Source organism: Microcaecilia unicolor, chromosome 6 (genome assembly GCF_901765095.1).
Source record: "Microcaecilia unicolor chromosome 6, aMicUni1.1, whole genome shotgun sequence".
Lineage (NCBI taxonomy): Eukaryota > Metazoa > Chordata > Amphibia > Gymnophiona > Siphonopidae > Microcaecilia > Microcaecilia unicolor.
In genome coordinates this window covers 247,770,840-247,794,598 of record NC_044036.1, presented here as the reverse complement: position 1 = coordinate 247,794,598, position 23,759 = coordinate 247,770,840, and the positions used below count along the sequence as shown (strand labels likewise).

Sequence of the window (23,759 nt, the reverse complement as noted above, 5' to 3'; positions counted from 1 at the left end):
TGTCTCTAAGCTCCCCAAATGCATGTTCAAACAAGCTGTAGAATCTTGGGTAATCATTTTTCCGCTTAAATGCAAAGGAAATAAATTCCACATAATTGGTTCTGCCACCAAAAAGACTGGGGAAGGCAACAACAAACCACCATGCTAATAGTCTACCAAGAAACTGTCATACAAGTGTCAGCCCCTCCATTAAGTGACCCTGGCAAAAAGCTCAGGGCCAATTGGTGGTAGGGACTACCTCTTGCAGAGGAGGCAGGACCTGGTAGAGGGAAGGCAGCAGGTTTGGCTGGAGGAGGCCTGATGTGGTGCTTCTACTGCAGGCACCTCAATGTAAGTTTGGAAGGCTGGAGGGGGGAGGGCGCAGCGAGAGATGCCAGACATGGGGGGGGGGGGAGGAGAGAAATACTGGATCTTGAGGGAGAAAAGAAGGGAACCAGGTGCTATGAATGGGAATAAGTCCTAAAGTCACCCAACTTAGCTATGCGGGACCCAGCACTGAATATTGCTGGCACCCGCATAGCCCCTGTACCATACCTGACCACTTTTTTGTTGGATGGTCTGTGAAGATATTCGGTGGCATTGTCCAGTTAAGTGCCACTAAATATAGCGAAGATACTTACCTATAGCATGTATTCTCCGAAGATAGCAGGCCTTATATTCTCACAAGTGGGTAATGCAGGCTGCGTTGCCCGGTTTGGGTCTTATGACAAGCATAAGAAGAACGTTGTGGAGTGCAAGACACACTCCACTGCACATGCACAAGTGCCTTCTCGCCCGCCACGCAAAGGCGGTCACCTCAGTTGAGTATAACAGCAAAAAAAGGAAAAATAATAAAGGAGACAACTCCAAGGGGAGGTGGGAGGGATTGTGAGAATATAAGGTCTGCTGTCCTCAGAGAATACCAAGGTTGCCAGGTGGGTGGTTTTCCCGCCCAATTGGGCGGTTTTCCGCGACCCGTTGTGGGAAATTTTTGCCCGCTGCGGGTCGCGATTTTTTGGGCTGGTTTTTTGTTTTTTTCGGTGGTTTTTGTGCGGTTTTTCGGGCCGTTGGGGGCGGGGCTAGTGATATTTGGGCGGGGTTAGATGACGTTTTGGGCGGGGCTAGTGATGTTTTGGGCAGGGCCGATGACAAAGGAGGCGGGCCGATGACAGAAGAGGCGGGGTCGATTACGGCGGGGGTGGGGGTGTGAAATTTCTGGCCGGGTTTCGGGACCGTCTACTTGGCAACACTGGAGAATACCTGCTACAGGTAAGTATTTTCACTTTCTCCAAGGACAAGTGGACAAAGGGAGGAATCCCTAGTATCCAGGCTCACTAAAAACAACAAACATTGTCCTCGCAACGGCAAGGACATAACGCAAATTAATCTAAAACTATATATAATCTGAATGAGAGTGCAGCCTGGGTCAGAATAAAACAGGCATAGGAGGATGGAGTTGGATTATAGACCACAAACAGATTCTGCAACACTGTCTGCCCGAACTAAAGGTCATGTCGGGTATCCTGCACAAGGCAGTAGTGTGATGTGAATGCATGGACTGAAGACCAAATCGCAGCCTTGCAAATTTCTTCAATGGAGGCTGACTTCAAGTGGGCTACTGACACAGCCATGGCTCTGACATTGTGAACCTTGACATGACCTTCTAGGGCCAGCCCAGCCTGGGCATAAGTGAAGGAAATGCAATCTGCCAGTCAATTAGAAATGGTGCATTTTCTGATGGCGACCTCCATCCTGTTGTGATCAAAAGAAATAAACGTTTGGGCGGACTGTCTGTGGGGCCTGGTCCGCTCCATGTAGTAGGGCACTGTTCTCTTGCAATTCAAGGTGTGCAAAGTGCTTTCTCCAGGATGGGCATGAGGTCGGGAAAAGAATGTTGGAAAGACAATCGACTGGTTCAGATGGAACTCTGACACTACTTTCGGCAGGAACTTAGGGTGCATGCGGAGGAGTACTCTGTTATGATGAAACTTAGTATAAGATGCATCTAACACTAAGGCCTGAAGCTCCACATTGATGATAAGCATTAATTGCACTAAGGTGATCCCTTACAGAGTTGGTCTTGAGGCCAAACTCTGATAGGTGTAGAAGGTATTCAAGCAGGGTCTGTGTAGGGCAAGCAAGGGGATCTATGGCCTTGACCTCACTCCAGATGGCAAACCTCCTCCATTTGAAAGAATAGTACCTCTTACTGGAGTCTTTCCTGGAAGCCAGCAAGACCCAGGAGACACCCTACGAAAGACGCAAGGAAGCAAATTCTAGGCTCTCAACATCCAAGCTGTGAGAGCCAGAGACTGGAGGATGTAGTAGAAACCCCTTGTTCTGCTTGATGAGGGTCGGAAAGCACTCCAATTGCCATGGTTCTTCGGAGGATAACTCCAGAGGTAGAGGGAACCATATCTGCTGTGGCCAGTAGGGCGCAATCAGAATCATGGTTCCGCGGTCTTGCTTGAGTTTCAACAAAGTTTTCCCCACTAGAGTTATGGGAGGATACGCATGTAGAAGACCTGTCCCCCAATTGAGGAGGAAGGCATCTGACGCGAGTTTGTAGTGGGCATGGAGCCTGGAACAGAACTGACGGACTTTTTGATTGATTTGAGTGACAAAGAGATCCACCAAGGGGGTGCCCCATGCTCGGAAGATCTTGTGGGCAATGCCCATATTGAGAGACCCCTCATGTGGTTGAATTATCCTTCTCAGTCTGTCAGTAGAGTGTTGTTTTTGCCTGCCAAATAAGTGGCTCAAAGGAACATGCCATGCTGGCAAGCCCAATGCCACATACGGACAGCCTTCTGACAGAGAAGGCGTGATCCAGTACCCTCCTGCTTGTTGGTGTATTGCATGGCAACCTGATTGTATGAGCAAAATTTCATGAGATAACCAATCTCTGAAAGCCTTTAGAGCATTCCAGATTGCCCAGAGCTCCAGGAGATTGATCTGAAGATTCGTTTCCTGAGTGGACCAAACACCTTGAGTGTGAAGCCCATCTACATGAGCCCCCTCAGCCCAGGAGAGATGCATCTGTCATCAGCACCTTTTGTGGCCAAGGAATTTGGAACGGAAGTCCCAGAGGCCAAATGGATTGAATGGTCCACCACTGAAGGGTGCGTACAAGCTCTGGGGACACTTGGATGACATCTTCTAGGCTCCCCATGGCTTGACACTACAGAGAAGCCAGGGTTCATTGAGCTGATCTTATGTGAAGACATACCATAGGTGTAACATACACTATGGAAGCCATGTAGCTGAACAATATCAACATCTGCTGAGCTATGACCTGCTGAGAGGCTCGAACCCTGAAAGTGAGTGCAACAAGAGTGTCTGCTCTCATCTCCGGAAGGTAGGCTAGAACCTTCTATGTACTGAGCAGGGCTCTTATGAACTCCACTCGCTGGACAGGGTGAAGATGGGACTAGTAGCTCGACACCCGAATAGTCCTCCACATGGACTCCTGAGCACCATCCGGAGAGGTGCTCTTCACCAGCCAATCATCGAGATATGGGAACATATGGACTCCCAGTCTGTGTAGCGACGCTGCAACTACTGCTAGACATATGGTGAAGACCCTGGGAGCTGACGCGAGGCCAAAAGCAAAGTGTGGTGCTCCCAGCCGAAACCGAAGATATTTCTGCTGGGCTGGAAGTATCAGGATGTGAGTATATGCGTTCTTTAAGTCCAGAGAGCATAGCAAATCATTTCCTTGAATCATTGGGAGAAGGGTGCCCAGGGAAACCATTCTGAACTTTTCTCAGACTACGAATTTGTTCAGGGCCCGTAGTGCCAGGATGGGACATCCCCCCCCCCCCCCCCCCCATTTTCTTTTCCACAAGTAAGTACCTGGAATAGAATCTCCGCCCTTCCTCCCTTGGTGGAATGGGCTCAACCGTGTGGGCCTTCAGAAGGACTGAGTTTCTCTGTAAGTACCTGCCTGTGCTGAGAGCTGAACAAATGAACTCTCGGTGGGCAATTTGGGGGTTTCAGATACTAATTGAGGGCGTATCCAAGATGGACTATTTGAAGACCCCACCAGTTGGAGGTGATAAGGGGTGAAAACATTTCAGCCTCCCCTCGAAAGGCAAGTCATCCGGAACGGACACTTTTACTACGGCTATGCTCTGCTGGAGCCAGTCAAAAGCTCATCCCTTGCTTTGCCCGGAGAGCAGCAGGGACCTTAGGCGCACGCTGTTGACATGAACGAGCGGGCTGGGGTTGAGCCTGAACAGGCTGGCGAGCCAGGAGTTGTACCTACACCTCTGATAGTATTAGGGACTCCTCCTTGGCTTGCCAAAAGTCCTAGCTGAGGAGGTAGATGCAGAAGGCACCCAGCGGGAGAGAGAAGAGATGGTATTAGTATGTTTTTTGATTTGGTCTGTGACCTTCTCAATCTTCTCTCTAAAAAGGTTATCCCCCCGGCATGGGGCATCCGCCAACCTCTGCTGAACAGAATGTTCCAATTCAGAAACACACAGCCATGAGAGTCTGTGCGCAGAGATCCTGGATGCCATGTCAAAAGTGTCATAAGTGCCCCTGGCCAAGTACTTTCAACACATCTTCTGCTGCTTTACCAACTTGCGAAGTGACTCGGCCTGCTCTGGAGGAAGCATCTCAGCCAGGTCTGGCAACTTGTGCACCGTGTTTTGCAAGTACATGCTCATAAAGAACTGATAGGATTGTATTCAGGAAATGAGCATTGAGGCCTGGAACATCTTTCTCCCAAAAGAATCCAGGTTCTAGCTTCTGTACCTGGGGGCACCAAGACATAGTCCCTGGAACTCCTGGCTCTTTTGAGAGCCGATTCCACCACCATGGAATTGTGAGGCAACTGAGGCTTATCAAATCCAGGTGTGCTATGGATCTAGTACATGGAATCAATCTTCTTAGGCAGTACCAGGACTGACAGAGGAGACTCCCAATTCCTAACGAGGACTTCCTGGAGTACCTCTTGGAGAGGGACAGTCACAAGAGGAGACGTGTAGTCCAGGACCTTGAGCATCTTGGCCCTAGGCTCATCCTTCACTTCTAAAGAAAATGGAATGGCATCAGCCATTTCCTTTACAAAAGATGGAAGTGAAAGGCTCTCCGTGGGAGAATTTCTCCTTTCAGGTGGAGGGGAGGGCTCAGAGGGTATCCTATAGGACTCATCTGAAGAAAAGTACCTGGGATCTTCCTCTGATTCCCATGAGCGTTCTCCATTGGTATCAAGCACCTCTCGATGGGAGGGTTGAGACCAAGTCTGCCTCGATACAGAGGAACCACATACTCAAGAATGGCGCTGAGAAGTCAGTTCTCATCTAGACTCCAGCAAAGTTTCCTCCACCAACCTCGAGGGAGTCCCGGCTTGGGTGGCAGTCGACACTGAGGCCGCATGCGGTACCGGAAGCCACACTGCAGTCTGAGGGTCATGCGAGGCTGCATTGGGAGGCAGGGTAGGAGCAAACACCCCTGGTACCGATGCACACCATTGCATAAGGCCATCAAGCAGCTCAGGAAGCAAGGCCCAGATGCGCTCATCGAGGGCCAACATCAGAAAAGGCTGGGGCTCTGGTTGAGAGACAGGTTGCAGGACTGTCAAGGTCGATACCAGAGCTGACTAGTGGCTACTGGTAGAAAAGCACATCAGTACCTTCTGTATGGAGGGAGAGTGGTCCTCCCAGCACTGATGCTTCTCGGGTGCTAAATCCCTCAACGTCCTAGAACTCCCAGCACCATGCGTCGAGGGGGATCAATGATGATGCTTCTTGGCCTTTGCATGAAGCTTGTCACGAGGCTCCTCGGTGCTGATGAGGACGACGTTGAATCCTCATGTTGCCTCGGGGTCGAGTCTGACAATGGCAAGTCCCGGGGGTTTGCACATCAGTAGGCCAAGACAGGTGGAGACCCACTCGATGCACCACTGCTCCCATTAGCAGCAGTCATGCTTACTGATGGTCTGGACACTGGTGCGATGCCAATGTCGACGCCAAGGAATCAAACTTGGCTCCAGAAAGTTTCTTGTGTTGAGCCTCTCTGGAAAGTTGGGTCCTTTTCTTCATATGAAGACACAGGTTGCAGTTTTCAGGGCTATGGTCGGGTCCTAAACACTGGAGACACCAAGAATGGCTGTCTGTTCTGAGATCGTCCAATTGCACCGGGCACAGCGCTTGAAGCCACTGGGAACTTTGGTGGACATGGACATGAAAACTTTATTGGATAAATTAAAAAATGTGATGGTGAAGGAAAAAATAGACGAGGCACCTGAGAAAAATTAGGGAGTAAACCCAGCTGAGGCCAAGGCTCAAAAGTAGCTTTGTGAAGACAAAAAATTAAGGAAATTTAAAAATTTGGCAAAAAATTAAGAAAATAAAGGAAGGGGTAAAACAAAGTTCCGCGAATGGAAGAACTGCAAAAAAAGATAAGAAAAACACGTCGGAGGCACAAAAGAAGCTCTTGGACCAAGCAAGAGTGGAGATGGTGAAAAAAGTACATCCTCTCCTCACCACGGTAAAAAAGTAACTGGAGTGACTACATTGGCACAGAGGGCGGGAAGGCACGAGCGCATGCGCAGTGGACATGCCTTTTGCTCTACAAAGTTCTTCTTATGCTTGTCATAAAACCTGAACCAGGCAACTTGGCCTGCATTACCCACTTGTGAGAAAAGATAGACCTGCTTGTCCTTGGAGAACATCAGTTAGGCAGTGATAAACAATTGAAATCGGGCAGAAGAGGCTCCTGCTTGCTTAAACTGATTTGAATATTGGCTAGAATGGGCCTAAGAGGGTGCAGTTGGAACTGTCTGACCAAACCAACTATTGTATCAGGTATTCTGCTCGAGACAATAGTGACATGTGAATGTATGAACTGAAGACCGTGTTGGAGCTCTGAAAATCTCTTCAGTGGAGGCCACCATGGCTCTGACATTATGAACTGTGACATGACCCTCCAGAGTCAGCCCAGCCTGGGAATAAGTGAAGGAGATGCAGTCTGCTAGCCAATTGGATAAAGTGCATTTACCAATGGCTGTCCCATCCTGTTTGGGTCAAATGAAACAAAACGTTGGGTGGACTCTCTATGGGCTTTAATCTGCTCCAGATAGAAAGCTAAGGATCGCCTGCAGTCCAGGGTGTGCAGTGCACTTTCTCCAGGATGAGAACAATTGACTGATTAAGATGGAACTCCAGCACTATCTTAGGAAAGAACTTAGGGTGTGTGAGGAGAACTACACTGTTATGGTGAAACTTTGTGCAAGGTGGATCAGCTACTACGGCATGCAACTCACTGACTCTGTGAACTGAAGTGATCGTCACCAAAAATATGACATTCCAGGTCAGTTACTTCAGATGACAAGAACCAAGTGGTTCAAAAGGAGCTTTCATCAGCTGGGTGAGAACGACGTTGAGGTCCCATGACACAATGAGAGGTTTGATGGAGGGCTTCGTCAGAAGCAAACTTCACATAAAATGAACTAGAGGCTGTACAGAGATCAGCTTACCTTTTATATAGCAATGGTAATCGCTAACTGCACTGAGGTGAATCCTTACAGAACTGGTTTTTAAACCAGATTCAGAGAGGTGTAGGAAGAACTCAAGTAGTTTTTGTATAGAGCAAGAAGAAGGATCTAGGGCCTTGCCCTCAAACTAGACAACAAACCTCTTCCATTTGAAAGTATAACCCCTCCTAATGGAATCTTTCCTGAAAACTAGCAAGACCTTGGAAACACTCTCAGGTAGTTGAAGGGATGCAAATCCTATGCTCTCAACACAAACCATGAGGACCAGCGACTGGAGGCTGGGATGCAGAAGAGATCCCTCATTCTGGGTAATGAGGGTCAGAAAACAGTCCAATTTCTAAAGGTTCTTCGGAGGACAACTCCAGAAGAAAAGAGAACCAAATCTGTCTCGGCCAATAAGGCACAATGAGGATCCTGGTTCACCGGTTCTGCTTGAGTTTCAGCAGAGTCTTTTCTACTAGAAAAAGTGAAGTATACACATACAGGAGGCCTTTCCCCCAATCTAAGGGAAAAGCATCTGATGCTAGTCTGCCATATGACCCGAGTCTGGGGCAGTACTGAGGGGCTTTTTTGTTGATATGAGTAGAAAAGAGAACCATTGAGGGGAAGCCCCACTCCTGGAAGATCTTGCAGGCAATGCCCATACTGAGAGACCACTATGTGGTTTCATCATCCTGCTCTGTCTGTCCACCAGACTGTTGACTTTGCACTCCAGGTATGTGGCTTTGAGTATCATGCCATGGCTGGTGGCTCACTGCCACATCCCGACCATTCCCTGACACAAGGGGTATGATCCTGTACTCCCCTTCTTGTTGACATAATACATGGCAATCTGGATAATGTGAATGTGGGTCTCCTGAATGGACCAGTGACCCTGAGTGTGAGCCAATCTACATGAGCACCCCATTCCAAGTAGGATGCATCTGTGGTCAGAATTTTCTGCAGAGAAGGAATTTGGAATGAAAGTCCCAGTCAAATTGGTACAAACTGTCTACCAGAAATGGGATTGTTGCAACTCTCGGGTGGCTGAGATGACATTCATCATATTCCTCATCACCCGACACCATTGGGAAGCCAGAGTTCATTGGGCACCTCACAAATGGAGGCATGCTATGGATGTGACATACACTATGGAGGCCATTGGGCTCATTTTCGAAAGAGAAGGATGCCCATCTTTCGACATAAATTGGAAGATGGACGTCCTTCTCACAGAAACGTCCAAATCGGTATAATTGAAAGCCGATTATGGACGTCCCCAACTGCACTCCGTCGCAGGGGCGGCCAAAGTTCAAGGGGGCATGTCGGAGGCGTAGCGAAAGCGGGACTTGGACGTGCCTAACACTTGGACGTCCTTGACCCATAATCAAAAAAAAAAAAGAACGTCCCTGACGAGCACGTGGACGTTTTCACCCAGACCTGTTTTTCTTACGACTAAGGCACAAAAAGGTGCCTGAAATTACCAGATGGCCTTCTGGACTCTATACATAGAGTCCACCTTCTTTGGAACAACCTGCATAATGAGTGAGGTCTCCCAATTCCGCATCTGTGCATTCTTAAGGATGTTGTGCATGGGTATTGTCACAGTTTCCTTAATAAGGGAATTATACGAGGATGTCCAACATCTCGGCCCTGGGCTCATCATTGTTTTCCAACTTAAATGAAATGGCTTCAGCCATCTCCCTCAGATAGTTGACAAAAAAAGAGCTCTTTGGTGGAGACTTTCTCCTTTTCTGTGGTGGAGAGGGGTCTGAAGGTAGACCAAAGGATCCCTCCTCCAAGAGGTCCTCTCGCTCAAAATCAGACCCCAGGAGCGGTCGGTATCTGACTTAGCAAACTACGCCTGATTGGATGTCTGACTCTGCATTTGCCTCAGACCATATTACCAGGCTCTGAGTGAGAATGCCGAGGTACAGTCCTTTCTGGACTCTGGGTCACCTCCTCAATGGGCTGGAAAGGAGCACTGTATTAGTCAGTGCCAGCTCCAATGCTCAACAAGGCACTGGCATCAACGAATGCCTGACAGACAGGGCGTGGGTCTCCAAGATGGGCTGGAGTGGCACCATAGTTAGTACAACACCCTCGATGCCTCAGCATCACACCAACCAAGGATGCACCCCAGCTTCTACTATAACATGACCCAGTGCTGCTCCTCAAGGGCAGGCATCAGTAAAGGCAGGGCCAGGGCCAGTGCTGGTACCACTGCAGGAACAGTCTGCGAAGAAGTAGGAGCCGAACTAGAGGTGGGGTTCTGGCTGTGGGGAGACTGGCACATCTGCACCACTTCCACAGAGGAGAGCAGTCCTCATGGTGCTGACACTTCTCAAATATTGTGATGCCAGTGCCCTAGCACTCCTGGCACCATGCTTCGAGGGGGAGCTATGTACATGCTTCTTTGCCTTTGCTTGATGCAGGACATCGGTATCCCTTGGTGCCAATGAGGGAGATGCAGAATCCTCAAGGGTCCTCAGTGTCGGGTCTGTTGATGCTCGTCCCAAGTGGGCATTACTAACGCCTGATGTTGAGGCAGGTGGAAACTTCCTCAATGCCAGTGCATCTCCAGCATTCAATGCAGCTCCTGATACCATTGGGGTCGATGTATCCAATGCTGATGTTGATGGATCAGACTTCAGCATGCCAAAACGTTTCTTGTGCTGAGCCTCTTGACTCTTCTGTGTTCTTTTCTGAATTTTAGAACTGAGTTTACAGTGAGAGGACTGATGATCAGTACTAAGGCACAATAGGCATCAGTTGTGAGTGTCTGTCATAGACATGGTCCTTCTGCACCTCAAACCACTTCTTAAAATCACTGGAAGGTTTTTGGGACATCTCCAGAAAAACAGCTGAAATGAAAATGGCTCAATTGTCTTAATAAAACATTTTTTTGAAGGCCACGACTGGGAGTTTAGGCCTAAGAAGGCTGCAAGCTGTAGAAAAGCAAAAGGAAACTTTAAAAATGCTGTTGAAAAACTCTAAGAACAAATAAGGGAACAAAAGAAACTAAAAATAAAATTGGTCCCACATTACTCACAGTGAATAGCAACAGGAAGGCTAGGAAAAAATGAAGCAATGAAACCATGCGTCAGAGACGAGGAGAAACACGTCTACACAGCTCTGCAGAAGAAACAAAACTGTGGGTCCCTCATAAGTTGGGTGGGTGAGAAGGCTTCTAGAAAATGAAAGAATGCTGGGCAGTGTCTGGGCTGGGCAGTGTCTGTACCAGGCTCAATGGATGACATCACCCACATGTGAGAACAGCATGTCCTGCTTATCCTTGGAGAAAGTAATTTATTTTGAATTTAGCTTTGGGAAATCAATCTGTATCTCTGATATTTTGCATTTCAGTTTCTATTTTTCTAGTTCTGCTGTATATGCATTCTGACTTCTTGAGGTTTCCAGTTCATTTTTGCCATCATATTTTATATGCTTCTCTCTGTCCGCAATCAAGAAAGATGTTGTTATAAGGGCCCATTCAATCCTAGCTATGCCACTGTGGCCCCCATAAGTCATTCACATCTTGGCACTTGTGTACAGGGGACTACTTTGACCACCAAAAAAACCCCAGCCTGGCCTCCTTCACAGATAGAACAATCAATCACTCCTCAGCAGACCAATGAGGCCTGAGGGAACATAAGGCACTGAAGGTCTTTAAGAAAGTACAGGCCAATACCATGCAAGGCCTTAAAAATCAAACAACATGTCTTAAGATAGATCATCTGTAAAACAGGCAACCAGTGCAGAGAAGCCAGGACAGAAATGATCCTATCCCTTAAATAACACCCAGAAACCAAAAATGCAGTGGCATTCTGTGCCAACTATAACATACAAAATTGGTGTGCAGGCAATCACAAATATAGTTTACTAAAGGGTATGAAGCCCTAATGAGCACTTAACATGTGAGAAAATGCTCACCACAACATGCATTAAAGCATTTTGTGATGTTTTCCTTATCAGCATGGTAACTATGTGTTATTTATCTAATTTTCAAAAATATATTTTTGGAGGAGGCATGTCATGGGCGGGGAATGGGTATGGAAGCAATATCCAGCTAATGCATTCTGATTAGTGCACATTAAATGGATAATGCAGACTTAACATGGGAGGACTTAGTATCTCCTAAACAGGATGTGGTAAGTGCTCATACGTTAATTATTTGCAGTTGCCAAGTGCTGACAACATTAGTGCATGAGCTGCAAACAAACAAACAAAAAATAAATAAATAAAAAGACTGATTCTACTGCTGTGTTAAATCAGCTTAGGACACAGGAAAGTTTCATATTAAAATGCTCTAAGCCCATTTTTTGATGCAACTACTACTACTACTTAACATTTCTAAAGTGCTACTAGGGTTACGCTGTACAATTTAACAAAGAGGGACGGTCACTGCTCAAAGAGCTTACAATCTAAGAGACAAGTGAACGGTCAGTCCGCTAGGGGCGGTCAAATTGGGGCAGTCTGGATTTACTGAACGGTAAGAGTTAGGTGCCGAATGCAGCATTGAAGAGGTGGGTTTTAAGCAAAGACTTGAAGATGGGCAGGGAGGGGGCTTGGCGTAAGGGCTCAGGAAGGTTGTTCCAAGCATAGGGTGAGGCGAGGCAGAATGAGCGGAGCCTGGAGTTGGCGGTGGTGGAGAAGGGTACAGAGAGGAGGGATTTGTCCTGTGAACGGAGGTTACGGGCGGGAACGTAAGGGGAGATGAGGGTAGAAAGGTAGTGAGGGGCAGCAGACTGAGTGCATTTGTAGGTAAGAAGGAGAAGCTTGAATTGAATGCGGTATCTGATTGGAAGCCAGTGAAGTGACCTGAGGAGAGGGGTGATATGAGTATATCAGTTCTGGCGGAATATGAGACGTGCAGCAGAGTTCTGAACAGATTGAAGGGGGGATAGATGGCTAAGTGGGAGGCCGGTGAGGAGTAAGTTGCAGTAGTCAAGAGTCCATAATATGTGTTACAATAATCTGTAATGTTTAGCACTGAAGCCTGAAGCACTAACCAAAAAATATGCAGCTGAAAGTTTTACAAATGATATGGAAATGGGAACAAGGAGTAAGGTGATCAAATTTGCTGAAGGCACATAATTATTCAAAGTTGTTAAATCACAAGCAGATTCCAAAAGCTATTTTATTATTAGTGTTTATAGAATACTTCTTGGTTTACTGTCTTTATTTTCTGGGAGTACTCCATCAGTATTTGGAGAAGTTCCCAGGAAACCAAGATACCAAAGCAACACCCCTAACACAATATTGGTAGTATATCTGACCCCATGGGGCAAATTTCAAAACTATGTAGGTGGGTGCTTTTTGCCACTGACTTTGCACCAGTTTTCCAAGGGAAACCACACACACTCTCTCTCTTTGAAAATTTAACTAGGGAATAAGGATAAATTAGGTCCTACCTGCTAATTGGCTTTCCTTTAGTCCCTCAGGACTGGCCCAGAATAACAGATGGGTTATGCACGCCTACCAGTAGGTGGTGACTGAGAAGACCAATTTTGAGCCAGCCAATAAGGGCCCTGCTCAGTCCCCTGGAAGTCTCAGTATTCATGTGTCAAAGCAACAGAAAAGACAGAACCCAGACATCTGTGCGCAAGTCAGTTCACACAGCCATCTACAAACAAAGACATTGCTGGCACTACACCAAACTGAGTCAGCAACATCAGTAAGGAATTTATGTGCAACCGCGTAGTATCAGTTGTGTATTTGGTCTTTTTGTGTTTTTAAAAAAAATCAAATAGCTCCCCACAGAGACAAGAGCAAACAGAACTAACATAACCACAAAACCGCTGAACCGAACAGAACCACATAGCGGCCGAAACAAACAAATCAGACACTGTATAGGGAGGGATCTGGGCCAAAACAACTACTGCAAGATCCTGCTGACCAAAAACCAAGTCTCGGCGCACCTGGACATATATTCAACAATTCCAAATAACAAAAGATGACTGGAATACCTGAGTGCTGTAGTGCCAACCCGCACCAGAAGCACCAGAGAACGCTCTAAGAGGAGGTCTGCCTTCTCACAAAATGAGTAGAAAGAAAAAAAAAAACCCGAAAGAAGACAGAACCAAGGGACCTTTCAAGTCCCTGAACAAGGGTCAGCTGAGACACATCTGGGCCTCATCACTCACCACCTATCATGCAGAGACAGCTACCACAGCTAAGTTACTTGAGGAGCAGTGGTCCTGGGAACCCCAGGCACAGCCTAGAGAAATAAGGACCATAGACTGGAAATATGACAGGATGACCAGACCTTTTGATGAAAGAAAGGAACTGGTCCACATTAAATCCACATGGACCCACTACACAGCAAGGAGGAGAACCCTGAGAGAGAGAGAGAGGCTCCAGCTGGGGCCCCCAAGTTGCCAAGAAATGGGCCTGAAACAAAAAATACCATCTGCAGAGGAAGGTCCACTAGAAAAAGAGAAGGGAGAGAACAAGGTAAAAAGGAGGGTGAAGCAGAACGAAAATCTAAGACTGAAATCTAAGACTGAAGGAGAAAGAAAGGACCACTTGGACGACATAAGAGACCAACACCATTCAGGGACTTCACAATAGCTTAAAGACTCGCAAAGGGGTATCCTGAAAGAAGCCAGCATCACCACCTGACCAAAAGGGAAACAAAGGCTATCCCCAGTTCAAACCACTCTGCAACAAAAAATAAATCAAGTATCTGTGGCACCACAGAACGGCACCATACAACCCCGTGGGCTTCAAAATGATCTCCTGAATGTCCCAATCTATGACAGAAGGCAAAGAAATAGAGTGATGCCAGAAAGTAAGTCCCTTAACCATCACTTCTGGAGAAAAACACCACTGTCTTAACAGCTGCCTCACCAAAGCCAAGCCAGAAGACATAAATGAGCCAGACAGGGCACAGTCGTTGGACCCAAAGAAAAGAATTATCGACTCAAGAAGAGTAAGGAAAGACTCCACTACTAGACCCCATAGAACCACAGAACAAGTAGTACAAAACCAAACCTGAAAACAATATAAGATTCAGGAACCATGCCTCTCCATCCACTAAAAGACCCGGTCTAACCAAGGCAAGGGACAACAAACATACAGGAGGCTCAAGGCCCCTGGAGACAATCGCCTGCCTAACCTATGAGGAGAAGGATCCATGCCATCGGCAGGCAACTGATCTTGTTGCTTTGACAGATGAGAACAATAACACAGCTGTCTCATTGACTGACACTGCCGAGTCACTGAAGAGAAGCTGAAACTAGTCACAGTCAACTCACTCTGGTCCTGGAACCTGAACCCCTTGCCCCAGCTAAAGTCAAGAGTAGGTCCCCCAGGCCACAAGACTGTCATCAGAGAGATTTTTGTCCACAGATCGAGCTCTGGAAGTCCTCACTGGAAACTGCGAAGCAGAGCAGCCATGATCAGCAGCATAGCCTTCTAAATAAGATGACCGAGTCAACCACTCTGACAGGAGAGACTGCATCTGGGCTAGTAGGAACCCCTCAGTCCAGTCAACCCCTATGTAGTGATGACTTGTGGAAAGAAACCAGCCAAGTTCTCAGGATCAAAAAGTAATTCCTTGACTCAACACTTGAGAAACAAATGAAAAAAAAAGATGTAGCTAGTTAACCAGACTCCAGATACCAAGAAAATAAGAGCAAACATCTGAATCCAATATAAGGAAATCCACAAAAATCCCAAACACTTTATGCTGGAAAAGTCCCAAGTATTCAGGAAGCCACAAGGAACCTTGTAGTATTCAGAGAAGAAGTTCAAAATGGTAGTAAAAATTTGGCTGACCAAGGGAATGAGAGACCTAATGGTTTCTCCTGCTCTGCCCTCCTCGATCTGTAGGCTCTCACCTAGAATGGCTTAGACAGATTAGGGGAAGGCATTAAGAGAAATGATGGTGATATCATTGCTTCATGAGGCATAGCCATGCGAGATGCATTAACTGTCTCAGGAGACTTCAGGGCAGTGGCGTAGCCAAGGGTGGGCTCGGGTGGGCACAGGCCCACCCATTTTGGGCTCAGGCCTACCCATTAGCAGCACATCTATGATGTGGCTAGCAGGGATTCCCCAAGCCCTACCAGCCGAAAACTCCCAACAACTGTCCCTCCTGCATACCTTGTAAATAGCAGATCTTCGCCTGCAGTGAGCAGCAACTGATACATACTGCTCGCACCAGCCCCACAGCCTTCCCTCTGTTCTATTCTCGGCTATGCGGAAACAGGCTGGGGGGCCAACATGAGCGGTGTGTATTACTTGCTGCTTGCTGTCGGTGAAAATCTGATATTTAAAAGGTATGCAGTGGAGGGGGTGATGTTTGAGAGACCATATGGCATGCAAGTGATAGAGGGAGAGACCAAATCACTTGCGGAGTACTTCTGCCCACCCATCTTGGGCCCAGGCCCACCCAAAATTGGGTGTCTGGCTACGCCCCTGCTTCAGGGACTCACAACAGCATGCTGAAGGGAACACTGTCAAGCCTTTGTATAATTTGACATACAGGATCCCAAAGAAAAAGATCAACAAGAAGGCAGCAGGCTTCTCTAAATACTGAAAGGTCACAAATGGGGAAAGAGATCCTGAAAAGATGAGAAACAGACAAGGAGAAATAAAGTGACTCGATGTCCGATAGGCCACTATCTGCAAAGGAATTGCCTGCTGAAATAAATTAGCTTTGGAGAGAAACAAAATTGTACGACCATGTTCTCCAGATAAATTTTCTGGTTCAAAACCTTAAATTCAGAATACATAGAACAGCATATAAAAGCCCATGCAGAATATTCCACAAGTATGGATGACAGAAGAACTTAGACTTGCCTCAAGGATCCAGTACTACAAACTCCTTAAGAACAAATGATGTGCACTCGGGCTTCGAGCACAAGGGAAGGCCTAACTGTGAATTTCACTCTCAGATAAGGGAATCAAGAGAAACCATTGGTTTCACAATCTCCTGCGGACATATGATTTCCTCCTACAGATGTATCTGTAAAAGAGTACCATCCCTAGACTGCCCACTGGGCTAAAGGGATTCTAACATCACATCAGAAAATCCTTTCCTAACCACATCACTAAAGAGAGGAGATGAAAACTACTGTACATTGATGCAAGATAAACCCAGTACCGTATGCAGCAAACCAAATAACTTAAGGATCTTCCTGGGATTTTTTTTTCAATCAAATCATTCAGACAATCCTCTAGAATAAAACAGCCCTAGCAAAGCTGGAAGTATGTGCTGAACCGTCATGCAGTACCAGTGCCATCACTGGACCCAAATGTGAAATTTGGATGCAAATTGTCAGAAACGATGGGCAAATGCTAACACAGCCCCAGAGCTTTCTGGGCTGGCACATGGCATGTTCTCTAAGAAGACTAGAGAGAACCTACTGCAGCAACTAGAAAGCTAAAACAGACCCTTAATGAGCAATTAAGACAGTTGGAGCCATCATTAAAAGGCTGTAAATTTCAGTTCTCATTCAAAAGGGACACAAACATTAACCATCTAGAGAATGCATGGATTTTACCCTTGCATCATTCAGATTCTGGCATTCCTAAGAGACACAGGGAGGAAGTAATCATTGCCAGAATTTGTTTTGTATTTGGCATAAGGACCGAAAGAGCCAAATCCCAGCGACTCCCACCAAGGGCTTAATGACCTTCCGATTCTGAGCCGCACCAAGTGAAGACCAATGCTGGAGCTAGAGAACTATAATGTCCTCCTGGAGATGCACACAAATCTAGATGGCACGATGAAAGGGAAAGGCCTACCCGACTTGCAAAGTCCCCTAATGCAGGGAACCATAGCACAGAAGCTTTCTGCTCCTGCCCCAAACAAAGAACGTGGAAGATTTCACCCTGCAATACCCCCACCACCAAGGATTCTGCATCCGGAGACAGAAAACGAAAAAGAATCTGCCCCAGCACACTCAAAACCCTTATCCTCCAAAGGCTGTTCCTCCAGATCCCCCTAAAAGGGCCCCCCTACACCTTCACGCACACTATCCAAGAGAGAGAAGCACCCAAGGAAGCCCCCTGCCCCTAGAAGGCCCCAGATCCACCTCCGATCGGAATGGGAAGGCTGGAGAACAAAAACCTCCTACCCTAGCTGAGATAATATTTAACCATCTCTCTGACCTCACGTGCAATTTTCTTCAAATCAATCACCTTACTTTCTAATTCTTCCTACTTTCTTACTCATCTATATGTTACAACTTTGCCTTACCCTTCACTACCAATTATAATGTTCTAGTACATAGTGTGTTGTCATTGCAAGTAGTATACCATGCCATACTTTGTATTGTTGTTCGAATATTTTTACTGCTCTAATTGCCTATTGCTCATGTTTGATCTATTCTTACTGTACACCGCCTTGAGTGAATTCCTTCAAAAAGGCGGTAAATAAATCCTAATAAATAAATAAATAAAATAAAATATTAGTAGCGCGAAATGCACAGGAAATTCCCCCTGGGGAGTCCTCTCAGCCCTACTGAAGAGTCCGACGGAAAAATAGAGGATTGCTGCGAGAGACACCTAGTCCGCTCTGTCACCGCAATGAACGCAAACAAAATGGTGGAGTTCCCGCCAAAAACCAACATCCACAAAGCGTCTAATGCCCAACACAAGGCCATACTGCTGCAACAGCCCCAAACTGAGAAGTCCTTTTTATTTTTTTGCAAACGCAACTCTGCAGTTCCAGGCTGTTTCGAAACCATGCCAAGACAACAAACCCACTATCTGACCAAAGGAAAAGGTACCCAAATACAAACCCCAAGCCCCTAAAAGGAGACAGCCACAGCAGCAAGCTAAAACCACTGCATTGCCCTGCTGAAGAAACAGCGCTTTACCATTTTTTCCTTTTTTAAAACAGAGCGGCTGTTTCTCATGGCTCTGCAAACTCCCTTCCCTTGAAGGGGTTGAGGCCAGCAAACCAGTCTACCCTGAGCCCACATGCATTCAGGGAAAGCTCAGGGATAGGAGAGGAAGGGACTCGGTCACCTGGGTTTAACATCCCCAACGGATCAGAGAACTCCCACGGGCTTCAGTCTCTGTCAACAAACTAAAAAAAAATGGTGCACAGATGAAGGAGAGAAAAGTACACAGAAAAACCTTAATCTTCCTTTTTTTTTTTTTTTTTTTTTTAAAGAAGACAGAAATTAGAAAAAAATTCAGAAGAGAAACTTTGAGACTAAGGAGCTCACCTACCAGCAGGTAGAGACTGAGAATACTGAGGCTTCCAGGGGGCTGAACAGGGCTCTTACTGGCTGGCTCAAAATCAGTCTTCTCAGTGCATAACCCATCAGCCATTTTGGGCCGGTCCAGAGGGACCCTAAGGAAGTACTTGTAGACACATTTTACCCTGAAACAACTATGCATATTGTTGTCTGCCTCTGAGTGCACTATTGGTTCCTTGTGCATAGTTTCCCCCGTGTTTACTAAGCTGCACGGCAATGCTGACACAGCCCATACTAAGCCACGCTAGCAGCTGCCATGCGCTAATGCTGACACAGTCCATTCACTCTCCCCCCCCCATTTACTAAGCCAGCTAGCGGCCATGGTGCGCTACTGCCAACACAGCCCATTCACTTTGAATGGGCTGTGTCAGCATTGCCGCGTGGCTTAGTAAACAGGGGGGAGAGTGAATGGGCTGTGTCAGCATTAGCGCATGGCAGCTGCTAGCGTGGCTTAGTAAACAGGGGGGAAATTTGTTTCCTTATTTATTACAAGTGCTTGATATATCACCATTCACATCATGACACAACACAGCAGTCAACAATAATGTAGACAAAAACCATTTTAAATGGGTGCAGGTAAGGAAAACAAGGGGCCCCTGAAATGCATTACCGCAATATCACCCAAAGGCTACATCAAAGGCAATAATTCCTCAGCCCCTTGATCCACAGACTTCACTGGTGAATGTGCCCTAACTCAGCAGTAGAGAACCGTAATACAAATCAGCAGTACTCAACATGCAAAATTTATGGCTTAGATTAAATGCTGAATTGATAGTTTGTCTTATGAAAGATCTTTTCCCTTGCATTAGAGGGTGACAAAGGTCACTGCGATTCATGCTTTATGAAATTTATTTATTTGGATTTAGCTTATGCCTTTTCAATAGTAGCTCGAGGTGAGTTACATTCAGGTATACTAGGTATTTCCCTGTCCCCAGAGGGTTTACAATCGAAGGAGATGTTTTGTGGTATTTTGCCTGTTAGCATGTGCTAATTTGCTAGCCAGCTATGTTTTGGGGGGGGGGGGGGGGGGGGGAGTGTGCCATGGGCAGAGAATGGGCTTGGAAGCATTAACCAGCTAGCCCAGATTTAATATGACATGATTTAAGACTTTTTAAAATAATTTTTTCAGGTCGTGCACTAATGTTCGCATTAGCACACTGTAACTAGCTAATGCAGAGTTAAAGAAGGAGCACATACCACCTCGTAAATATGAGGTGCTAAGAGCTCCTGAGTTAACATTTTACAAGTATCATCCACTATAAGATTAGTGCACAGCCGGAAAAAAATATTAAATTTTTTAAAAATTGTGTCATGTTAAATCTGAATTTAGCGTGTGGCAAAGTCCCATGTTAGGGCGCGTTAAGCCCAGATTTCAGTGCACTTTAGTATAAGGGCCCCTAAGTTTGTACCTAAGGCAATGGAGGATTAAGTGACTTGGCCAGAGTCACAAGGTGCAGCAGTGAGGTTCTCAGCTCACTACTCTAACAATTAGAATACTCCTCCAACAGATATGTTGTTAAGGCTTGCAAATATATAAAAGACTTCTCGACTGTAGTATATAGAGCCAGTTCAGTTTTTCCCTTGAGCTTAATGAAGCACACTCGAGTTATTTACTTAAGACAGGGTTAAGGGCTGTAAGGACACTGGGCTAGATGGACCATTAGTCTGACCCAGTATGGCTATTCTTATGTGTGACTAAATTCCCTGAAAAAAGCTGAAAAGATTCAATCTGCTCCTCCATAGTTTGGCATAGCACACTTCACTTTCTACCTTTCAATTATGTGGTCAACAGTTTCTAGGAGAGATGGCCATCCCTCCTCCTGTTACACTATGTTGATGTACCAGACAATTTTAGGATGCACTGCCAGCGCTTTCTACTCAGAGTACTAGCTGCTGTTTCCCTGCTGTTATTAAAGCTTGTGAGCAGCAGATCTTGCCTGTACCTGCCCTTCCAGAAAAGAAAGAGGCACTTACGTCTGCCGCTCTGTTTATATGAACGCTTATGCCAATGGTACTCAGCATTAAGAACCAGCAGTGACTTCTAGATCTACAAGCTCAAAAGCTAAATTGCAAGCTCCCTTCTCTGCAGCACTGCCATTCAATTCAGCAAGTGTGAAAGCCGCAGCTAGGGGGATGTACACATTTCTATACCTCAGGATCCCTGGGTGGAATCAGCCCCCGAAAAGCTTTTCTATGTGCATTTTATTTCATGATAATGGAAAGCTTGCATTTTCAAAATGACAGAAGGAAATTAAATCCTGCAAGTTTCAGCGCTCTGTGGTAGAAGTGAAAGAATTAGCTTGTAATTAGAGCGCAGTTAAAAACTGGATATATTGTACTTTAAACCAATAACATCTGCATATACCTGGGTTTCACAAACCGAACATTTTATTCCCAGAAACTTATAGTGAGCACCACTGAGCCCCAACTGGTCTGAAAGGGAATAGAAGCAAACCACTGGGACTTGGAAAACGGTTAAAGCAGAATTAAGAGTAACAGATGGGGAACAAGAACTTTGCTAAGATCGCTGAACCCCCTGAAGGGAATTATAAACTTATATTGTGTCTATAAGTACTTTGAGACAAAGGCAGTACTGAATTACAAAGATGAACAGAACATTTGCATTCTTTTTCAGTATGTATTTCCCTTACTGAAGCAGGAAGCAGCTTCTCTCTTGTAAACAGCCCCTTTCTCCACCAAGAACTTTAATGAAACAGGAAAGCGTGAAAGCAACCTTTTCTGTAGGCTTGCCCTAAAAAGTTACATCAATTCTCTTCGTATAAATAGGCGCCCCTAGTTTAATTACATCTTTAACAGAGGACGAAGAGCGTCTCAATTCAGTCATACCTCTGCGAACCCAGATCCTCGTCTTATCAAAATCTGAAATCATGCATTACAAAGAAGGGGAAACCCCCCCCCCATATGTTCTAAACTGAATGCTACCAAGGATTTACAGTAAAACCCAACAAAATTATAAAAAGCTTCCCTGATTTATAAAGAAGAAAAAAAATAATGCAAAGCACCTATTTGCGCCTTTGCTCGGAGAGATGCTGCTGGTCCTCAACGATCGGCGGTAGACGAATGGATTTCGGGGCTCTGATGAAAGCAGGTAGAAGATGGATTACATTTTCCTGCAAATTTAGTACATTAGGATGTTGCAGAAAGCATCGCGGCGTTTCTCGACCTTGCTCTTTCACGTTTTCTACTGACTGCTGCCTGATAGTGTTGCGATCACTGCACTTCTTCCTGTTTCCTGAGAGGGGTTGTCCTTACTTTGAAGGAGCCCCCCTCCCCCGCTCATGTTGCTCGTTCTGTTCTGGGGAAGAAACATTTGATGACGAATGTCAGGCAGGACCAGTGTAAGGGCATTAGGAAACTTCAGCTTTACAACCTCCTCAGTTATCTTTGAGCCTCTTATGCGCTCCCTCACAATGTTGATTATGAAGTTCAATTATCCAGCCCAACACCTCTCCCTCAAGAACATCCCTATAAAATAAATATTTTGACACTAAACTTTTAAATATGTTTCTAGTCATGAAAGCTTGGGGCAAGTATGTAGGATCTCTAAAAGAGAGGAAAGGCTAGTAAATGGCATGAATGGGCACACTAGATAGGCCATATTTGGGGGGGGGGGGGGGTAGGATTCTTTATAAGGTTGCTCAAAGTAAAGCGCTCAGTTTTGCATGCGAATCAAAGCTCTGCACACCAAGTAATTGGCTAAATTGGTGATAATAATTGGCGATTAACAAGCAATTGATAGTCATTAGGCGTTAGATGCAGATCTGCCCTATGCTCTGTTCTATATGCACTCCTAATTTTCATAGCGCACAAGTACCAAATGAGAAGTGGCCATGGAAGGGGAATGGGTGGATGTTCCAAGAATTTAGATATAGTGTAACAACACCGGCATTTCTACATCTAACTGCCATTAGTTGGGTGCAAAAAATTGAAAACGTCCCAAAAATAGAAAAACTTAATGCAGGGGCAATAATCACAGATACATATAAATTAAGCCCTGCAGTAACAAAAAAAAAAAAAATCTAGTATAGGTAAGCAAAGTTAAACTGTGAAACAGGAGACTTCGCAGTGACTGCCTGACAACTCACTATTTTGAGATATAAGTTTCTGTGACACCTGAGACCAATGATGATATTAGTGAGTTGTTGGGCAGTGATGCTTGAAACAAGTCACTGCTGAGATCTGTTTCACAGTTTAACTTTGCTTATCTATATTAGTTGGGTGCAACAAGCATTTACAACAGCCTTTGGCAAGCATAAACGCTCGTACCCATAGCTTAGCATGAAATGCATGCTAAGCTGGCATTCCATAAAGGGAATTACAGCCTTTATAGAATTTGGACTTAGGGTGGATCAATCTGACACCTGGGCATCCTACACAAAATTCCACCCATGGTCTTTATCTGCTTTCTTTTTTTCTATATTATAATTTTTTCTCTATATTTATTATTTATTTGTTTGTTTGTATTTTGCTCACACCCTTTTCAGTAGTAGCTCGAGGTAGTACACTGGGTATTTCTCTATCCTTGGAGGGGCTCACAATCTAATTTTGTACCTGAGGCAATGGAGGATTAAGTGACTTACCCAAGATCACAAGGAGTAGCAGCAGGATTTGAAACAGCCACCTCTGGATATCAAGACTGGTGCTCTAACCACTAGGGTAATTTTATAAAGGTTTTGCCACCAATAAAGCCTTACACACAGAAAAAAGCCTTTTAGGAAATATGCATGGCTGTCTAGCCATACATAAACTCAGCAATGACAAGATGATGTGTACTTATCCATGCACTCACTATGTGTAAGTGTAGCTTTAGGGTTAGGGTGGACCTGGAATGGCATTGCAAGGCACATGTATAAAATACATGTCTGTGTGCACAGAGTTCATGCACACATTTACACGTTTGAAGTAGCTATAAATTTGTGAGAGCATTTGTACTCTACTGTGGGACATTGTAGAGCATATTTTATAAAAACACACAGGTGCCTATTTGCCTATAAACAGGCACCCTTTAAGACTTTTCAAATAGGCACATCTTTATAAGATTAGCCCAAAGGAGGACAATT

General features: G+C 45.7%; 1 protein-coding gene across 1 annotated transcript in view; it reads right to left on the bottom strand.

Annotated features, from left to right (window-relative positions):
• LOC115472830 (dual specificity testis-specific protein kinase 1-like) overlaps positions 1-21,931 on the bottom strand; it is a 221,254-nt gene extending 199,323 nt beyond the window's left edge. The window contains exon 1 of the mRNA XM_030207278.1: positions 21,702-21,931. The gene's annotated coding sequence lies outside the window, so the exon portion shown is untranslated. The remainder of the gene's footprint in view (positions 1-21,701) is intronic.
• Between the last annotated feature and the right edge of the window lie 1,828 nt (positions 21,932-23,759).